Source organism: Staurois parvus, unplaced genomic scaffold, assembly GCF_062004578.1.
Source record: "Staurois parvus isolate SC_StPar_1 unplaced genomic scaffold, SC_StPar_1.0 ptg000449l, whole genome shotgun sequence".
In the NCBI taxonomy this organism is placed as follows: domain Eukaryota; kingdom Metazoa; phylum Chordata; class Amphibia; order Anura; family Ranidae; genus Staurois; species Staurois parvus.
In genome coordinates this window covers 3604482-3624462 of record NW_028318245.1, presented here as the reverse complement: position 1 = coordinate 3624462, position 19981 = coordinate 3604482, and the positions used below count along the sequence as shown (strand labels likewise).

Here is a 19981-nt window from a genome sequence, read left to right as displayed (position 1 = left end):
TGAGGTCATTAAGGTTAAGGGTGGTAAAAAAATTGATTAAAGATTGTTCTTCCCCATTCCAGAGAAGAAAGACGTCATCAATGTAGCGTCTATAGAAAGCGAGTTCAGGCCATTCCCTGGAAAAAATTAGCATCTCCTCCCAATGTGCCATAAACAGATTAGCGAGGCTGGGGGCAAATTTTGCCCCCATTGCTACGCCCTTTGTCTGAAGGTAATATTTCTGGTTGAACCAGAAATAATTGTTATTAATGGCAAAATTAAGTAGAGTCAAAATAAAATCTGTATGTGGAGAGGATAAAGTGCTGTAAGTACGTAAATAGTATTCTGCGGCTTCCAACCCATCCTTGTGTGCAATATTACTGTACAGAGAGGACACATCAGCTGTCACCAGAAATGTTTGGGGAGTAATGGACAGATCTTTAATATCATTAAGCATCTGTTTGGTATCTCTTAAGAAAGCTGGCGTCTGGGAGACCAACGGTTGGAGGAAGAAATCAATGTATTGTCCAATCCTTGAACATAGTGAGCCTATACCACTTACGATTGGCCTCCCAGGGGGGTTAATGGGGTCCTTATGAATTTTCGGAAGGATGTATAAAACCGGAAGCTTAGGGGCTATGGGACATAAAAAATCCCTTTCTTTCTTATTAATCTCTTTAGTAAAACCATCTTTAATAATGTTCTTTAGAACTCGTTTAAAAGCAAAGACAGGATTTTTTGGTAAAACAGTATACGTTGTCTTATCTTCCAAGATATTATAGACCTCTTTAATATAGTCAGACTTGTCAAGTATGACTACTCCACCACCCTTGTCGGCAGGTCTAATTACCAGATCTTTATGATCCAAAAGGGTTTTCATGGCATTAGTCATTTGTGTCCGTGGGGCAGGCTTAATGGTCATTTTGTCAAGATCTCTCAAAGTCAAATCTTTGAATAATTGCACATAGGAGTGTGCCTGAGGTGGGGGGTTATAGGTAGATGCGTTCTTTAAATTGGAATAAACTGAACTGGTTATGTCATTATGAGTGATAGGGTTGGATGTAAAATAACTTTTCAGGGACAATCGTCTAGAAAATTTCTGAATGTCTATATATGTTTGAAACTTGTCTAATTTTTTACTTGGTGCAAATTTAAGACCATTATTCAATAATTGTACCTCCTGTTGAGAAAAGGTAACTTTACTGAGATTGAAGATCCCATCCTTCCTTATACTTTCCTCTTTTTTCCTGTATCTATTAATTTTGGTTCCTCCCCTCCTTCCCCTGTGGAATTGCTTCTTTTTTGGGTTTTCTTTTCCCCTAAAAAACGAACCTGGGGATTGGAGTTAGATTGTGAATTGGGAGGGGGGAGGAGTGGTGGCAGTACTGGAACAGGTCCATATTGATTGGGTCCTGTGGTATAGGGCTGTTTTTTGCGAGGTGGTTGGTTGTGAGGTTTGTAATAATTATTAAAGTTGTTAGGAGGATACTGATATCCACCATAATGTGAATTGTTTGGTTTGTTGTGATAACCATTCGGTTGATAATGTGATCTAGGCGACTCCATGTATTGGGGCCCATTGTTGGGGTGCCAGTATAAGTCCCTTGCCCCTATGTTAGGATCAGAAAGGGGTTCAAATCTGTTTTGAATGGGGACATTGTAGGTGGGTTTATTTGGATATTTGTTGTAGGTATTGGTGTTAGTGGGGGGAATGTAAGGCTTGAATTTTTTAGGTTTCTTTGGTTTTGGTGTGGGGTGGAGTGTACTCTGTACAGGAGTTTCTATTACCTCGTCTTTCAGTTGCCATTTGAAGACCAGCTGATCCTGGTAATCTCTTACATCACCGTTGTATTTCTTTCTTTTTTTATTACATTGTTCTTTTTCAATCCCTTCTAGGTATAATCTAAGTGGAGAGGATCATCAGCCTCATACACAGCTGAGGGAGGACCACCCAGTATCGGATGACACCTGGATCATTTATACACAAAGGCGCATATTTTATGCGGGTCTGGTGAGTGCGCATTGCTTTATCACTTTCGTGCACGGATACCTGAACCAAGTCACCTGAATACCTAAGTCACCTGCATACTTGAGCACCTAATCTCTGTCACCTAATTGAGGAGGACTTTTTATTGATCGAACTGATTGAATACATGTCATTACCTATATATGTCTAGCGCTGCACTTTATTTTATGTTTAGTAAGGTCTTCTAGGGGTTATTGGTACCTCATTCGTGCATAGCAGCTTTACAATTGTTTAGTACTAAGGCGCTTCTCTCCAGTCACTTTCAATGATGGGACACTATTCCTCACACTGACACCAATGATGGGGCACTATTCCTCCCACTGACACCAATGATGGGGCACTATTCCTCCTCCCACTGATACCAATGATGGGGCACTAATCCTCCTCCCACTGATACCAATGATGGGGCACTATTCCTCCTCCCACTGATACCAATGATGGGGCACTATTCCTCCTCCCACTGATACCAATGATGAGGCACTATTCCTCCCACTGATACCAATGATGGGGCACTATTCCTCCCACTGACTCCAATGACGAGGCACTATTCCTCCCACTGACACCAATGACGGGGCACTATTCCTCCCACTGACACCAATGATGGGGCACTATTCCTACCACTGATACCAATGACGGGGCACTATTCCTCCCACTGACACCAATGACGGGGCACTATTCCTCCCACTGACACCAATGACGGGGCACTATTCCTCCCACTGACACCAATGACGCGGCACTATTCCTCCCACTGATACCAATGACGGGGCACTATTCCTCCCACTGACACCAATGACGCGGCACTATTCCTCCCACTGACACCAATGACGGGGCACTATTCCTCCCACTGACACCAATGACGGGGCACTATTCCTCCCACTGACACCAATGACGGGGCACTATTCCTCCCACTGACACCAATGAAGGGGGCACTATTCCTCCCACTGACACCAATGACGGGGCACTATTCCTCCCACTGACACCAATGACGGGGCACTATTCCTCCCACTGACACCAATGACGGGGCACTATTCCTCCCACTGACACCAATGACGGGGCAATATTCCTCCCACTGACACCAATGACGGGGCACTATTCCTCCCACTGACACCAATGACGGGGCACTATTCCTCCCACTGACACCAATGAAGGGGGCACTATTCCTCCCACTGACACCAATGATGGGGCACTATTCCTCCCACTGACACCAATGACGGGGCACTATTCCTCCCACTGACACCAATGACGGGGCACTATTCCTCCCACTGACACCAATGAAGGGGGCACTATTCCTCCCACTGACACCAATGACGGGGCACTATTCCTCCCACTGACACCAATGACGGGGCACTATTCCTCCCACTGATACCAATGATGGGGCACTATTCCTCCCACTGACACCAATGACGTGGCACTATTCCTCCTACTGCAAAATTACAGTTATGAAGTAGCAACGAAAATAATTTTATGGTTGGGGGTCACCACAACATGAGGAACTGTATTAAGGGGTCGCGGCGTTAGGTTGAGAACCACTGACGTAGGGGATTAAAATCATAAGTTAAAAAAAATATATATATATACATGAAAGTAGAAAAAAATAAATAAATAAAAAATTGGAGCCTCCCCACCTCCACATATGCAGACATTTCGGTTTTGGTTCAGTTTTCGGCCACTTGCATTCTGCATTTTCAAGTATCGGTTTCGACACCAGAATTTTCATTTCGGTGCACCACTAGTTTCAGACGCTAGTCCAAACCCTCCCAAGAGAAATGGCATGAGCAATATCGACTGGTGTCATGTGCATCTGAATTTAAGTGACACCAAAGCTTCAGGTTTTTTTTGCACAGAGCAGCTCTAATCCTTTTCTTTTCAGGTCCCCGCTGGTGCTCCTGGCTCCTCCCCCTCAAGCAGTGCCCCCTAGGGAAAGGCACTGCTCTATCCATACATAAGACACATAGAACCACAGATCGGCACTACCCCCCCTTGCTGTTTCCTCATTGGCTCACTGGCTGTGATTGACAGCTGTCTCAGCCAATGAGAGTCCCCAGACAGCAGAGGCTGTGGAGAACATTGCTGGATCGGAAGGGGCTCAGGTAAGGATTGGGGGAGGGGCCCGCTGCACACAGAAGGGTTTTTTTACTTTCATACATAGAATGCATGAAGGTACTGTAAAACAAAAAACAAAGCCTTGAGCTTTTAGAACCACTTGGACGAGTGGATCGAAATTTGGATCCGTTCGTTATCTGAATGATCAAACGAATCTGAATTCATTTGTCCACGGGCGTGAACTACTACGGCATCAGGTGCTGTCCTCCAAATGAAACAAATGCATTCCTGAATTTCATTAGAACTTTTTTTCGGACTCGTTGACCTTCGTTGCTGTGTCCATTTGGAGATTCTGAATACATCCGAATCTCCGGAAATGAAAGACAAAACAAAACGCACGTGTGTAGTAACGGAATGAAAAGGCCAACAGTGAAAGCTCAGTCCATAGGTGGTCACTTCTCATAAAACTCTTGGTAAGGAGGTGCTGACGTGGACCATAAGGTAGATCACTGAGGAACCAGGTGGGGGGGGGGGGGTGTCACCAAGGGGCAGCTGCCAGGAACACTGAAGCATGTCTCCTTACATTGGTGGTACCTGGTAATAATTTCCCTTACAATGGCGGTAAATGGGAAAAATGTGATTTGTAGTCAATGGAAAAAAGTCCCTTATATTGGTAGTCATTGGCTAGAAAGTCCTTCATATTGTTTGTAAATGAGAAGAATGTCCCCTTACATTGGTGGTATGTGGGAATATGTTCCCTTACAATGGCAGTAAAACCATTGGAACACTGGAACCTACGATGAACTGGAAGTATGGTACAGGGAAGGCAGAGGTTGTCGACTGGGAAGGCCAACAGCAGACAAGGTGTAGGACAAAATCATGGCCAAGAGACGGGCCATGGTCTCCGGTAATGAAAGACAAAGTGAAACGCACGTGTCTAGTAACAGGGAATGAAAAGGCCAAAAGTGGCCTGGGTGCTGTAAGCTCAGTCCATAGGTGGCCACTTCTCGTAAAACTCTTGGTAAGGAGGTGCTGACATGGACCACAAGGTAGATCACTGAGGAACCAGGTGGGGAGTGCCACCAAGGAGCAGCTGGCAGGAACACTGGAAGATCAACAGCGATCCGTGTCGTTCAATCCATTGCACAGTTTTAGTCTAGGAAGGACACTTTCTGAGATTAGATGGCTGACACATTTCGAGGGGGGATCCCCTCTTCCTCAGAGCCAACTCCTTGGGTTGTGCAGTGGATCAGGTGACACGGTTTGATATGGATGAGCTCTTGTTGTTTATGAGTAGACGTCTGTCTTCTCATTCAATTAAAAGGATCTATGAAGGTAATGTGCAAGGCCCTCCTTTGGCACATCCATGAAAATGTCAAGACAAAATGAATAATTATACAATATATTCGAGTTTTCTTTGACTTCAGGCGCATGAAATTCACTTTCGTTTCTCTGTGTGTTAATTATTCCGAAATAAACAAGAAGTTCTACACGTTTCAATCTTCTGAGTCCATTTTTTTCCATGACTATATTTCTAAGATGATTGATGACTGGAATGTGCTCAGTTCATAGAGAATTATCCATCAAATTTATTAGTTAGAGAGTCTAGATCAGGGTTTCTCAACTAGGGTTCCCACAGATGTTGCTTAGGGATTCCTTGAGCAACGATAAATTTCTGACTCAGATAAATTTCTACTGTGTAAAATATCGTATTGTCTCGATATTTTATTAACTTGTATTGATGAGAAATGTTCAGATAGAAAGTCCTTCCACTTCTTGCATAAACTCAAAAAGATGATTTAATAATAATGTTGCATAAAATTAGATATAAAATATTGGCATACAGAATGTTTAAATAATGTCCAAAAAATATAGTTAAGTTCTTGATAATAAGATTGTATATATGTATATGTGTGTAGTGTGTAGTGTGTAACGCATCAAGGCTTCAAGCAAAGTGTGAGTGAGACTGAAACCTTTGTTCTGCTCTTGAAAGAGCAATCCAGCCCCCACCATCTCCTAAAAATGGGCTGATCTTCTCCTTGTAGTCCCACAAAGATAATTGGAAACAGATGTGTCTACTTCTCCTAAAGTCTGAGTGTAACCTAAGAAGGCCTAGACATTCCATCAATCAGAGTAAATTAGATGTATTACACACATATATATATATACACATATATATATTCTCCTAAAAGTAATCTTAATAAGAATTATCTCATATATAAATATCGTAATCAAGAAATATTACAGTATAAACCTTGTAAACCCAAACATGTATGAAATAGATTTTTACAATACTCTAGTTAGTGAAACATAATCTCTTACATAGATGGGGGAGGATGGATAGACCAATTGCTACCACATGTGTGGCTTGAATGTAAAGAAAACCCAAGATATATGTTCATATGTATATTCACAGACTATGAAGTCTAATTATAGAGATGAGCGAATTATTCAAAAATTCGATTCGGCTGATTCGGCGAATTCGCGGAATAAATTCGATTCGAGTCGAATATATTCGCTGCGAATTTAACTTATAAAAAGGGTGTTTCTAGGCTTCAGAGAGCCTTTATATTAGTGCAGAACACTGTACCTTTAATTTAAATGCCCTTGGAGTCTGCTGGGGAAGAGAAATAATACTGTCAGTCAGTATGACATGCAGATGAGTGCCGTCGATCTTAGAATCACCGCACACTTCACTCATTTGGGCAGTCACGGGGCCAAAACCAGAGTGTGGAGCCACAGTGTGGCGGTGGAGGCAGCAGCAATGGGAGGCCATACAGCACCCTATGAAAAAATGGAACCCACCAGCAGTGTGAGGAGACCTGAAAGTGGCACATGGCAGAGTGTGGCGATGGAGACAGCAGCAATGGGAGGCCGTACAGGGACCCATGACACACTCTGGACCTGGCAGCAGCATGAGGAGGCGGTACAGGGGCCCATGACAGATTACGGGCCTGGCAGCAGCATGAGGAGTCGGTACGGGGGCCCATGGCAGATTACGGGCCTGGCAGCAGCAATGGGAGGCCCGTAATCTGCCAGCACCCTATGACAAAATGGAACCCACCAGCAGTGTGAGGAGACCTGAAAGTGGCACATGGCAGAGTGTGGCGATGGAGACAGCAGCAATGGGAGGCCGTACAGGGACCCATGACACACTCTGGACCTGGCAGCAGCATGAGGAGGCGGTACAGGGGCCCATGACAGATTACGGGCCTGGCAGCAGCATGAGGAGTCGGTACGGGGGCCCATGGCAGATTACGGGCCTGGCAGATGACGACGAGGCTGCCAAGTGCGATCAGCCTCATCATCATCAATTAGGGTCTCCGCCTCACTACTAGCCCCCTCGGCTGCGTGTGGGTCAGGAGACAGACCTGTCTCTAGACCGGCTACCGAGCCACTCTCCTCGCCAGTACTTCTTCGCCTGGCTGCTGAAGAGGCGGATGTCTCCCCCCGTTCCTGACCGCCCTCTGTTAGCTCTTCCTCACTGTACAATGGGGCTGAGCCCACAGCATGCGATACTTCGCTTGGTGAGGGAACACCAAAGGACAGGGGCAGGTAGAGGACACGTGATTTCAGTGGGCTTGCTCCCGGGCCATGCCAACTAACGGTTGTGTCTGACGTACCCACCGACCGTTGGCTGTAGGTGTCAGAGGTGACCTGGGAAGAGGAAGATGACCGAGCCAACCAATCGATGACGGCAGGGTTGTCGGTGGAGACACGACCGCTGGATGACACCGGGAGCACTGGCCTCTGGCTGCGACTAGTGCTGCCTCGACCCCTTCCTCTGCTGCCACGTCTGCTCGCTCCTGAAACATTGCCTCCTCTGCCATTCCTCTGCGTGTTGTCTGACATACTCTTTAATTCAACGATTCTGTGTCCCTGAGTAACAATTCTGTGTCCCTGAGTAACGATTCTGTGTCCCTGAGTAACGATTCTGTGTCCCTGAGTAACAATTCTGTGTCCCTGAGTAACGATTCTGTGTCCCTCAGTAACGATTCTGTGTCCCTGAGTAACAATTATGTGTCCCTGAGTAACGATTCTGTGTCCCTGAGTAACGATTCTGTGTCCCTGAGTAACGATTCTGTGTCTGTCCCTGAGTAACAATTCTGTGTCCCTGAGTAACGATTCTGTGTCCCTGAGTAACGATTCTGTGTCCCTCAGTAACAATTCTGTGTCCCTGAGTAACAATTCTGTGTCCCTGAGTAACAATTCTTTGTCCCTGAGTAACGATTCTGTGTCCCTGAGTAACGATTCTGTGTCCCTCAGTAACAATTCTGTGTCCCTGAGTAACGATTCTGTGTCCCTGAGTAACAATTCTGTGTCTGTCCCTGAGTAACAATTCTGTGTCCCTCAGTAACGATTCTGTGTCCCTCAGTAACAATTCTGTGTCCCTGAGTAACAATTCTGTGTCCCTGAGTAACAATTCTGTGTCTGTCCCTGAGTAACAATTCTGTGTCTGTCCCTGAGTAACAATTCTGTGTCCCTGAGTAACAATTCTGTGTCCCTCAGTAACGATTCTGTGTCCCTCAGTAACGATTCTGTGTCCCTGAGTAACGATTCTGTGTCCCTGAGTAACGATTCTGTGTCCCTCAGTAACGATTCTGTGTCCCTGAGTAACGATTCTGTGTCCCTCAGTAACGATTCTGTGTCCCTGAGTAACGATTCTGTGTCCCTCAGTAACGATTCTGTGTCCCTGAGTAACGATTCTGTGTCCCTGAGTAACGATTCTGTGTCCCTCAGTAACGATTCTGTGTCCCTGAGTAACGATTCTGTGTCCCTCAGTAACGATTCTGTGTCCCTGAGTAACGATTCTGTGTCCCTGAGTAACAATTCTGTGTCTGTCCCTGAGTAACAATTCTGTGTCCCTGAGTAACAATTCTGTGTCCATGAGTAACGATTCTGTGTCCCTCAGTAACGATTCTGTGTCCCTCAGTAACGATTCTGTGTCCCTCAGTAACAATTCTGTGTCCCTGAGTAACGATTCTGTGTCCCTGAGTAACGATTCTGTGTCCCTCAGTAACGATTCTGTGTCCCTGAGTAACAATTCTGTGTCCCTGAGTAACGATTCTGTGTCCCTGAGTAACAATTCTGTGTCCCTGAGTAACGATTCTGTGTTCCTGAGTAACGATTCTGTGTCCCTGAGTAACGATTCTGTGTCCCTGAGTAACAATTCTGTGTCCCTGAGTAACAATTCTGTGTCCCTGAGTAACGATTCTGTGTCCCTCAGTAACAATTCTGTGTCCCTGAGTAACGATTCTGTGTCCCTGAGTAACGATTCTGTGTCCCTGAGTAACAATTCTGTGTCCCTGAGTAACAATTCTGTGTCCCTGAGTAACAATTCTGTGTCTGTCCCTGAGTAACAATTCTGTGTCCCTGAGTAACAATTCTGTGTCCCTCAGTAACAATTCTGTGTCCCTGAGTAACAATTCTGTGTCCCTGAGTAACAATTCTGTGTCTGTCCCTGAGTAACAATTCTGTGTCCCTGAGTAACAATTCTGTGTCCCTGAGTAACAATTCTGTGTCCCTCAGTAACGATTCTGTGTCCCTCAGTAACAATTCTGTGTCCCTGAGTAAAAATTATGTGTCCCTGAGTAACAATTCTGTGTCTGTCCCTGAGTAACAATTCTGTGTCCCTGAGTAACAATTCTGTGTCCCTGAGTAACGATTCTGTGTCCCTAAGTAACGATTCTGTGGCCCTAAAGTCTCTCTGGCCCTAACTCTGTCCCTAATACAGACAGGTCTGTCTCTCTTGAATGACCGGAGGCTAATGGAGAATTGTAAGATGGCCGCAATTTATAGCTCCACCATTACACAGTGCTGGCTGGCTGGCTGCTGATTGGCTAATGTGATCACATGTCATGAATGAATGCATTATGGGTCAGCGCGCCTTGTCTGCGCGCCTTCCCAGAGATCCCCGCTCCGTCGCCACACATGTCGCCGCCATTTTTGGGAAAATTTGATTCGTGCATCCTGTGTCCCTGAGTAACGATTCTGTGTCCCTCAGTAACAATTCTGTGTCCCTGAGTAACGATTCTGTGTCCCTGAGTAACGATTCTGTGTCCCTGAGTAACAATTCTGTGTCCCTGAGTAACAATTCTGTGTCCTTGAGTAACAATTCTGTGTCTGTCCCTGAGTAACAATTCTGTGTCCCTGAGTAACAATTCTGTGTCTGTCCCCGAGTAACAATTCTGTGTCCCTGAGTAACAATTCTGTGTCCCTGAGTAACAATTCTGTGTCCCTGAGTAACAATTCTGTGTCCCTCAGTAACAATTCTGTGTCCCTGAGTAAAAATTCTGTGTCCCTGAGTAACAATTCTGTGTCTGTCCCTGAGTAACAATTCTGTGTCCCTGAGTAACAATTCTGTGTCCCTGAGTAACGATTCTGTGTCCCTAAGTAACAATTCTGTGGCCCTAAAGTCTCTCTGGCCCTAACTCTGTCCCTAATACAGACAGGTCCGTCTCTCTTGAATGACCGGAGGCTAATGGAGAATTGTAAGATGGCCGCAATTTATAGCTCCACCATTACACAGTGCTGGCTGGCTGGCTGCTGATTGGCTAATGCGATCACATGTCATGAATGAATGCATTATGGGTCAGCGCGCCTTGTCTGCGCGCCTTCCCAGAGATCCCCGCTCCATCGCCACACATGTCGCCGCCATTTTTGGGAAAATTTGATTCGTGCATCCGAAGTTTGCTAATTTTCGGATTCGGCGCGAGTTGAATTTTTCCTGATCTTCGAAACGAATTCCACTTCGCCATGTTCGATTCGCTCATCTCTATCTAATTACTTACTTTTCCCAATCTAGAACAAATATAAATATAATAACTCAACTATTCTATTAAGATCCAACTCATTCATACTTATGTTAGTACTGTTAATAAGAAGATATTAGATATTAGGTTAAGGAAAGCTTCTAACATTTCCCTCTCAAAATGATCGATTTTATCGAATCTTAATCATTTTCCTTATCTTAATCCATTTATACACATTCTCGTCACTTTCGTATCCATTCATGCGTTTTTGGATCTTAAGATAATTGATCTGAACTTATCTTCAATTTGATTCTATAATGGGAAAACAAATTCTTTGATAAACCTTTTGTTATGTATCACATAAAAATATTTTTACCCTTATTATTTTCCTTTCCTTTCACCAAATAATTCATCCCCTTAATAAATGTATAACTGTAACATTATAGTACAATACTTTAAAATATTTCACTTAAAAAATAGATGTTTCATATTTTCCCTCCAAAATGTGTGTAGCACACAGTTCTATAATCCATACAGTTTTCAAATTACCTTATTAACATTTAAACATAACATATGTTCTCTAACTTCAAGTATACCATACATGTATATCAAATGATTTTTTTTTTTTTTTTTTTAAACATACATATAACAATGTAAAGTTTGCCTAAGTTTTTCTATATGTACCTTAGAAAAACTTATCTCTAGCTTAATTAACAACAGATGTTCTAACTAAGTAGAGTGACTCTGTTGTAACAAAAGTTTAACCCTTTCACTTCTGAAAATACATAGTGTGTGATTGCAAATGTTCATGTGAAAACTGATCTCATCTTGATATGGTAAACATATCATGTCAAAATAAAATGTACACACAAAAAAAAACAATATATCTGATGAATTAATTATTTCATCAGTAGTCAAAAGTCAATTGTTTTATAAGTTCTTCCTCTATGAGATGCCTTGAGATGTCTTGTCTTCTTCTAGCGCTCTGTAAAGTTAAAATAACTTTATTGAACATAAAAAGAACAACAAAAACTATGATGAGTGAAATTCTTGTTGCAAAGCTTCTTCCAGAATAAATTTCCTTCTTGGAAAATGTATTATCATTTGAAAGGTTTAGAAATATTTGAGTTTTCTTCCTTTAACAGTTACTCTTAGGTCATTTCCTGTAACAGAAATGCAGTATCATTATTTTAGCATTGATAATTTTACATTGATTAATCCTCTTACATTTATCTGTTAATATTACATATCACAATCACAAACATTTCTAGTCATGACATGGAAGACATATTTTCATTATAACATTTCTTATTGACTTGTAGTGTTCTATTTTAGAATGCGGGCACTTCCGCCTAACAGTACTAGGGTTGCTGGTTCAAATCCCAACCATGGCATCACCTGCCTGGAGTTTGTATGTTCTCCCTGTGCTTGCGTGGGTTTCCTCCGGGTACTCCGGTTTCCTTCCACACTCCAAAGTCATGTTGGTAGGAGAATTGCTCCTATCTAAATTGGCCCTAGTATGTGTATGTATGACTGTGAGTTAGGGAACTTAGATTATACACCTCTTGAGGGTTAGGAACTTATGTGAATGTACAATATATATGTAAAAAGCACTACGTAAATTGACGACGCTATATAAGTACCTGAAATAAACAAAAATAAATATAACAGGACGCTACATCTCCATTATTGGTCATGAGTCAAAACCTTGGTTTCAAAACCAAAGAAAGGTTTTGTATCAACCCAGAGATGACAAAGGATTATGCCTTTGATCTTATCTCTATAAAATTGGAAATATGCGTAACTGATTTCTGTGTTGGCTCACTTCTTGTAGTATAAGACTGATCTGCAGTAATACATACTGGTTTCAAACTTTTCTCAGTTCCTATGTTGAAAACATGAGGTACAAACTTCTCACCTACAGCTGTACAAATATGTGTTGGTATGTTTTCCTGAAAATGTCTTTTTGATACATCTATCTGAATGTGTTTGGATGATAGTGTTTTGTACCATATAGGATAATTTTCACGATAATTTTCTGTTGAACCATCTTCCCCTAGGAGTTTCAGTGATGAATCAGGTGTCTGTAATATAATCTTACTTGATTTCACAATGTGTTCAGTTACCTTGACTGCAAAGAAAACACTTAACAACTTTTTCATATGTGCATCAAAGTTTTTCTCCATATTTGTCAAAGTTCTTGAGAAGAAACCTAATATTTTCTGATTACCTTCTTTTAATTGTGACAAAGTTGCTGAGATTGCATTATTGGAAACATTGGTTACTAAAACAAAAGGAATTTTACTACAAAACTCAACAGTATTTAATGTAGTAGCATTCTGCAAATCCCATTTCAATAGTTCAAAAGCTTCTTTCTCAGTTTGATCCCATTGATCGAACACACCATCTTTTTGTCTAAAACGATTAAATAATGATCTAGACTTCTCTGCAAAATTGGGTATAAAATCTTTACAATGATTTACTTCACTCAAAAACTGATGCAAAGCTATGCGATTTGTTGGAATTGGATAAGCAGAAATAGTTCTAACTTTTTCTTGCAACAACTGTCTCTGTCCATGACTAATTTGCATATGAAGGAATTCCACCTGTCTTTTCATCAACTGAACTTTCTCTGTATTCAATTTCAATCCTGCTGTTTGTAACAATGTAAATATTTCAGACAAAAGAGTGATATGTTCAGTTATATTTTGTGTAGACAAGAGAAGCTTGTCTATATGCTGGACAATACATTCTGGCCTAGAGAATTTAGATAATATTTTTCCCAAATACTCATGAACAATTCCATCACTTAAATCTAAGCCTGGGGCTAATCTTGTGAATGTATATGTTTCTTTGTTGAAGCTAAAGGCAAGTTTATATTGACAACTCTTAGCTAAGGGTACTGACAAATGGCTATTGGCAATTTCAAGTACAGAGAATATTTTGGCCTTGGCATCCAGATGTGACATTATGTTACAATCAGGAACAATAGATTTGTTATTTGTGATGCATTTGTTCAATGTCCTGAAATCAACTGATAAAGAATATGAATTATCAGCTTTGATAGGCCAAATACAATTATTCACCACTGATTGTACTTTCTTTAAAATTCCTTGCTGTAAAAACTCATCTACAATGGAAGAGATTGGATTAATTGATTCTAATGGCAATTTGTATTGAGGTTGAGGCTTAGGGTCTCTACCTTCTATGTCAACTTCAAAATTTGTAAACAAACCTACATCATTTTTGCTTTGATTCCAAAGATCTTTATGTGATCTAACCAATTGTTCCAATTCAAGATTGGTTCCTGTATGTGGCCATTTATGATCTGAAGACATGTCAGCAGTTGCTGTACAAATACTTCCAACATTACAGTACATGGAAGAATCAATTGATGTTGATTTGGGCCTTCCACTTTCATCCAATAAATGTGGAGCAACATATTCCAACGGTAAAGAAGAAGAATCTCGATTTGATCCTGATTTAAATTTCGGCAATGGCAGTAAACCATTCCTATTAATGACAACAGCGCTGTTTGCTATATTGTTTAAGCTGTTGTTGACTCTCAGTGAACTGATCTTTTTAACTTCTGAGGCATAACGCAACTCAGACAGACTATTGTTGGAACATGGAGGAGCAGATTGTTCAGAAATTATATTTTGGTCTTCTAATTCCAAAGATTTTCTTTGTAAATCTAATTTATAATGAATACAATCTCTTTTCAAATGACCAAATCGTTTACAATAGAAACAAATAGTATTTCCTGTCTGCTCTGAGACTCTCGTCCTGCCTGTGACGTATTCATCATCATAACTGGGTGTGGCTAAGCACATGGTCTCTCTCTGTTCTCCATTTTGAACAATTAAACTTTCCTTCTTCTGATTGTTTAATTTAAGTTGTCTCCTAACTGTATCAATAACTTTGGCTGCGTGATCTAAATCATTTTTTCCAGTAGCAATAATAAAAGATGCTGGATCAAGATACTTGAATTTTTTAACAAAAGCATTTACCATAGAAGGAGTCTCATTGTCTAAATTAAATATCAATTTGTATACTTTAGAAAATCTATTTTTAAATTCAAAAGGATCATCATTAATCGTAGCTCTTAAGGAGTCTAAGATTTCCAAAGAAGGAGTTTCCTCTCCAGTAGTAAATATCAATAATTGACGTAGTCGGTCTGATGCATTGCTATGCATTTCCTCATCATCCTCAATATATGGCGTTTTGATTAATCTACGTGCCATAACGCTGGGGAGCCATAAACAGAATAGAAAATTTCTTTGCTCCTGATTTAAACAAAAATTATTACAAAAATTTTCATAAACCTCCATGTTATAGAAAGCATCAGAATCCTTATCATAGGCTGGCATATCCTTCAAAATTTTCATGAGCTGATCAAGGATTTTAAGATTAAGTTTTGCAGCTTTATCCCTTAATTTTCTCTTAAACATTTCTTCCTGATCTATAGGGTCTCCTTCTATAGACTGGATCTCTGGTACAAAAGATTTTTGTTTCTCTGCCTTAGTATTCACACAAATTCTTTTTACATCATTCTGCAGGTCAGATAACTGAATGTCTTTTGTTTGAATTGCACTTTGCAGATCCTCAATTTGCTCAGTCAAAGTCTGGCAATTAGCACATACACTGCTCTGATCTTGCTTCATTACACAAGCAGCAGTCTTAGAAACATCAAAAATCATGGCATTAAAAACATTAACTAACTTCATTACATTTCTAACTTGTTTGCTCAGTTTCTTAAAGGAAAACTTAGATTTTTCTATCTTAATATTAGCCTGTAAGCACTCATTATACATGTACCGCCAAAGTTCATTATCTTTAACAAATGTAGACAGATTCTTGAATTCTAACTTACTCTCTCTAGATAATTCATCAATAAAATCCATTACTTACCGATTAAGAAGGTCTTTCTGTACATAACGCGTCTTTTCTCTCTTGGCGGGAAATGACATCACCAAGGAACAGCGTTTCTTGCAATTGCGCAAAATTCTCACCAATTCTGCTTTTAGGTTCTCGATTATGCCAACGATTCATCTGTTGAAGACTTTTACTTCTCCTGAAAGCTTGATTTCATATTTTGTTGACTTACAAACATCTTCCCTCTCATCAAGGTGAAAGAGAAAAAAAGTAAAAAATAAGCGATTGTCGGAAACGAATCGAACTGGAGGCTCGCCACTGTAAAATATCGTATTGTCTCGATATTTTATTAACTTGTATTGATGAGAAATGTTCAGATAGAAAGTCCTTCCACTTCTTGCATAAACTCAAAAAGATGATTTAATAATAATGTTGCATAAAATTAGATATAAAATATTGGCATACAGAATGTTTAAATAATGTCCAAAAAATATAGTTAAGTTCTTGATAATAAGATTGTATATATGTATATGTGTGTAGTGTGTAGTGTGTAACGCATCAAGGCTTCAAGCAAAGTGTGAGTGAGACTGAAACCTTTGTTCTGCTCTTGAAAGAGCAATCCAGCCCCCACCATCTCCTAAAAATGGGCTGATCTTCTCCTTGTAGTCCCACAAAGATAATTGGAAACAGATGTGTATATATAACAAACCTCCAGTCTACTTCTCCTAAAGTCTGAGTGTAACCTAAGAAGGCCTAGACATTCCATCAATCAGAGTAAATTAGATGTATTACACACACATATATATATATATATATATATATATATATATTCTCCTAAAAGTAATCTTAATAAGAATTATCTCATATATAAATATCGTAATCAAGAAATATTACAGTATAAACCTTGTAAACCCAAACATGTATGAAATAGATTTTTACAATACTCTAGTTAGTGAAACATAATCTCTTACATAGATGGGGGAGGATGGATAGACCAATTGCTACCACATGTGTGGCTTGAATGTAAAGAAAACCCAAGATATATGTTCATATGTATATTCACAGACTATGAAGTCTAATTACTTACTTTTCCCAATCTAGAACAAATATAAATATAATAACTCAACTATTCTATTAAGATCCAACTCATTCATACTTATGTTAGTACTGTTAATAAGAAGATATTAGATATTAGGTTAAGGAAAGCTTCTAACATACTGACACCAATGATCTTTTTATCTATCTATAAGGGAGTCATTTTTCCCAATGACACGAGTGTGAGGAGCATTCTTCCCAATGACACAAGTGTGAGGAGCATTCTTCCCAATGACACAAGTGTGAGGAGCATTTTTCCCAATGACACAAGTGTGAGAAGCATTCTTCCCAATTAAACAAGTGTGAGGAGCATTCTTCCCAATGACACAAGTGTGAGGAGCATTCTTTTCAATGACACAAGTGTGAGGAGCATTCTTCCCAATGACACAAGTGTGAGGAGCATTTTTCCCAATGACACAAGTGTGAGAAGCATTCTTCCCAATTAAACAAGTGTGAGGAGCATTCTTCCCAATGACACAAGTGTGAGGAGCATTCTTTTCAATGACACAAGTGTGAGGAGCATTCTTCCCAATGACACAAGTGTGAGGAGCATTCTTCCCAATGACACAAGTGTGAGGAGCATTCTTCCCAATGACAAAACATGTGAAGAGCATTCTTCCCAATGACACAAATGTGAGGAGCATTCTTCCCAATGACACAAGTGTGAGGAGCATTCTTCCCAATGAAACAAGTGTGAAGAGCATTCTTTCCAATGACACAAGTGTGAAGAGCATTCTTCCCAATTAAACAAGTGTGAGGAGCATTCTTCCCAATGACCTCAAGTATGAGGAGCATTCTTCCCACTGACCATCACACTATTGTATCATGAGTTTTAGACACAGTCATTTTTTGCAGGGGTTCCCTGAGACCGGAAAGTTATTTTAGGGGTTCCTCTGTGTTGAAAAGGTTGAGAAAGGCTGGTCTAGATGGTCCAGTTCTACACCTGTGCCAGGATACATGGAACCATTACAAATACCACATAGAATATTCCGAGCACTGCCATCTTGGTTATCTTCCTTATGGTCACATTGGTAGGCTTCACAATTTCAGTCATTGGGAAGAAAGTCCTTCATATTGGGGTAAATTGGAAGAATGTTTCCTTACATTGGTGGTCATTGGGAAGAAAGTCCTTCATAGTGGGGTAAATTGGAAGCATGTCTCCTTACATTGGTGGTACCTGGTAATAATTTCCCTTACAATGGCGGTAAATGGGAAAAATGTGATTTGTAGTCAATGGAAAAAAGTCCCTTACATTGGTAGTCATTGGCTATAAAGTCCTTCATATTGTTTGTAAATGAGAAGAATGTCCCCTTACATTGGTGGTATGTGGGAATATGTTCCCTTACAATGGCAGTAAAAGGGAAGAATGTCCCTTCAATTGGTACTCAGAGTAAAGAAGTCCTTTACATTGGTGGTCAGTGGGAAAATTGTCTTCCATATTGGTGCTAATTGGGAAGACTGTCCCTTACATTGGTGGTAAATGGGGAAAATGTCCCTTTGATTAGTACTCAGAGGAGAGAAGTCCCTTACATTGGTGGTCATTGGGAAGAAAGTCCTTCATAGTGGGGTAAATTGGAAGCATGTCTCCTTACATTGGTGGTACCTGGTAATAATTTCCCTTACAATGGCGGTAAATGGGAAAAATGTGATTTGTAGTCAATGGAAAAAAGTCCCTTACATTGGTAGTTATTGGCTAGAACGTCCTTCATATTGTTTGTAAATGAGAAGAATGTCCCCTTACATTGGTGGTATATGGGAATATTTTCCCTTACAATGGCAGTAAAAGGGAAGAATGTCCCTTTGATTTATAGGCAATGGGAAGCATGTCTCCTTACATTGGTGGTATGTTGGGAAGAAAGTCCTTCATATGGGGGGGGGGGGGGCAATGGGAAGCATGTCTCCTTACATTGGTGGTATGTTGGGGTGATTTCCTCAATTTTTTTAAAAGGTGTTACAGAGAGAAAATAGATACCTAACACGTCACGCTTTAAAACTGCACACGCGCCAAACTACAGAACTTAAAAATCTCCATAAGTAATATTTTAAACATTTTCACAGGTTACCAGTTTGGAGTTACAGAGGAGATCTCACGCTAGAATTATTGTTCGTGCTCTAACGATCGCGGCGATACCTCACATGTGTGCTGCCAACATGGTATGCATGCGCAATTTACATATACATTTGCTTTTGCGCTTGAGCACGGCAGGATGGGGGCACTTATAAATGTTTTTTCTTTTTAATTTTTACCATCCCTTTTTATTTTTTTTTTTTATCACTTTTATTACTATTACAATGTTTTATAGCAAAAAGTCAAAAATATTGGGGTTTTTTTGTTTAAAAAATTGGCCTAAATTTATGCCGAAATTTGTTTTTTATTCATTTTATTTTTACTGGACATGTTTTATAGCAAAAAAGTAAAAAAATATTGGGGTTTTTAAACAAAAATAGCCTAAACTTATGACGAAATTTGTTTTTTCATTTTTTTTTTACTGGACATGTTTTATAGCAAAAAGTAAAAAATTTTTTTTTTTTATAAAAATTGGCCTAAATTTATGACTAAATTTGTTTTCTATTCATTTTTTTTTTACTGGACATGTTTTATAGCAAAAAGTCAAAAATATTGGGTTTTAAAAAAAAAAAAATTGGCCTAAATTTATGACGAAATTTGTTTTTTTTTCTACTTTTTTTTTACTGGACATGTTTTATAGCAAAAAAGTAAAACATATTGGGTTTTTTAAAAAAAAAATTGGCCTAAATTTATCACGAAATTTGTTTTTTATTTTTTTTTTTTTTACTGGACAGGTTTTATAGCAAAAAGTCAAAAATATTTTTTTTTTCAAAATTGTTGGACTTTTTTTGTTTATAGTACTAAAAATTAAAAACGCACAGGCGATCAAATACCCCCGAAAGAAAGCTTCATTCGTGGGAAACAAAGGACGTAAATTGAATTTGGGTGCGGCGTTGCACGACCGTGCAATTGTCAGAGAAAGTAACCCAGCTCCATAACTCAAAGACTGGACTGGTCAGGAAGGGGGAAATCCTCTGGAGGGGGAGGGGTTAAATTCTCCACATGAAGAGCATGGAAAGCAAAGGAGGAGGTGATGTTGGGTAAAGACAGGAAGTGATGCCTGGGACAGGAAGTGATGTCAGGGACAGACAAGAAGTGATTTCAGGTACACACAGGAAGTTATGAGAGGCAGGAAGTGATGAC

General features: G+C 40.2%; 1 protein-coding gene across 1 annotated transcript in view; it reads left to right on the top strand.

Annotated features, from left to right (window-relative positions):
- The window catches only part of LOC149453355 (uncharacterized), a 101380-nt gene that overhangs the window by 66622 nt on the left and 14777 nt on the right, over positions 1–19981 (top strand). The window lies entirely within an intron of this gene.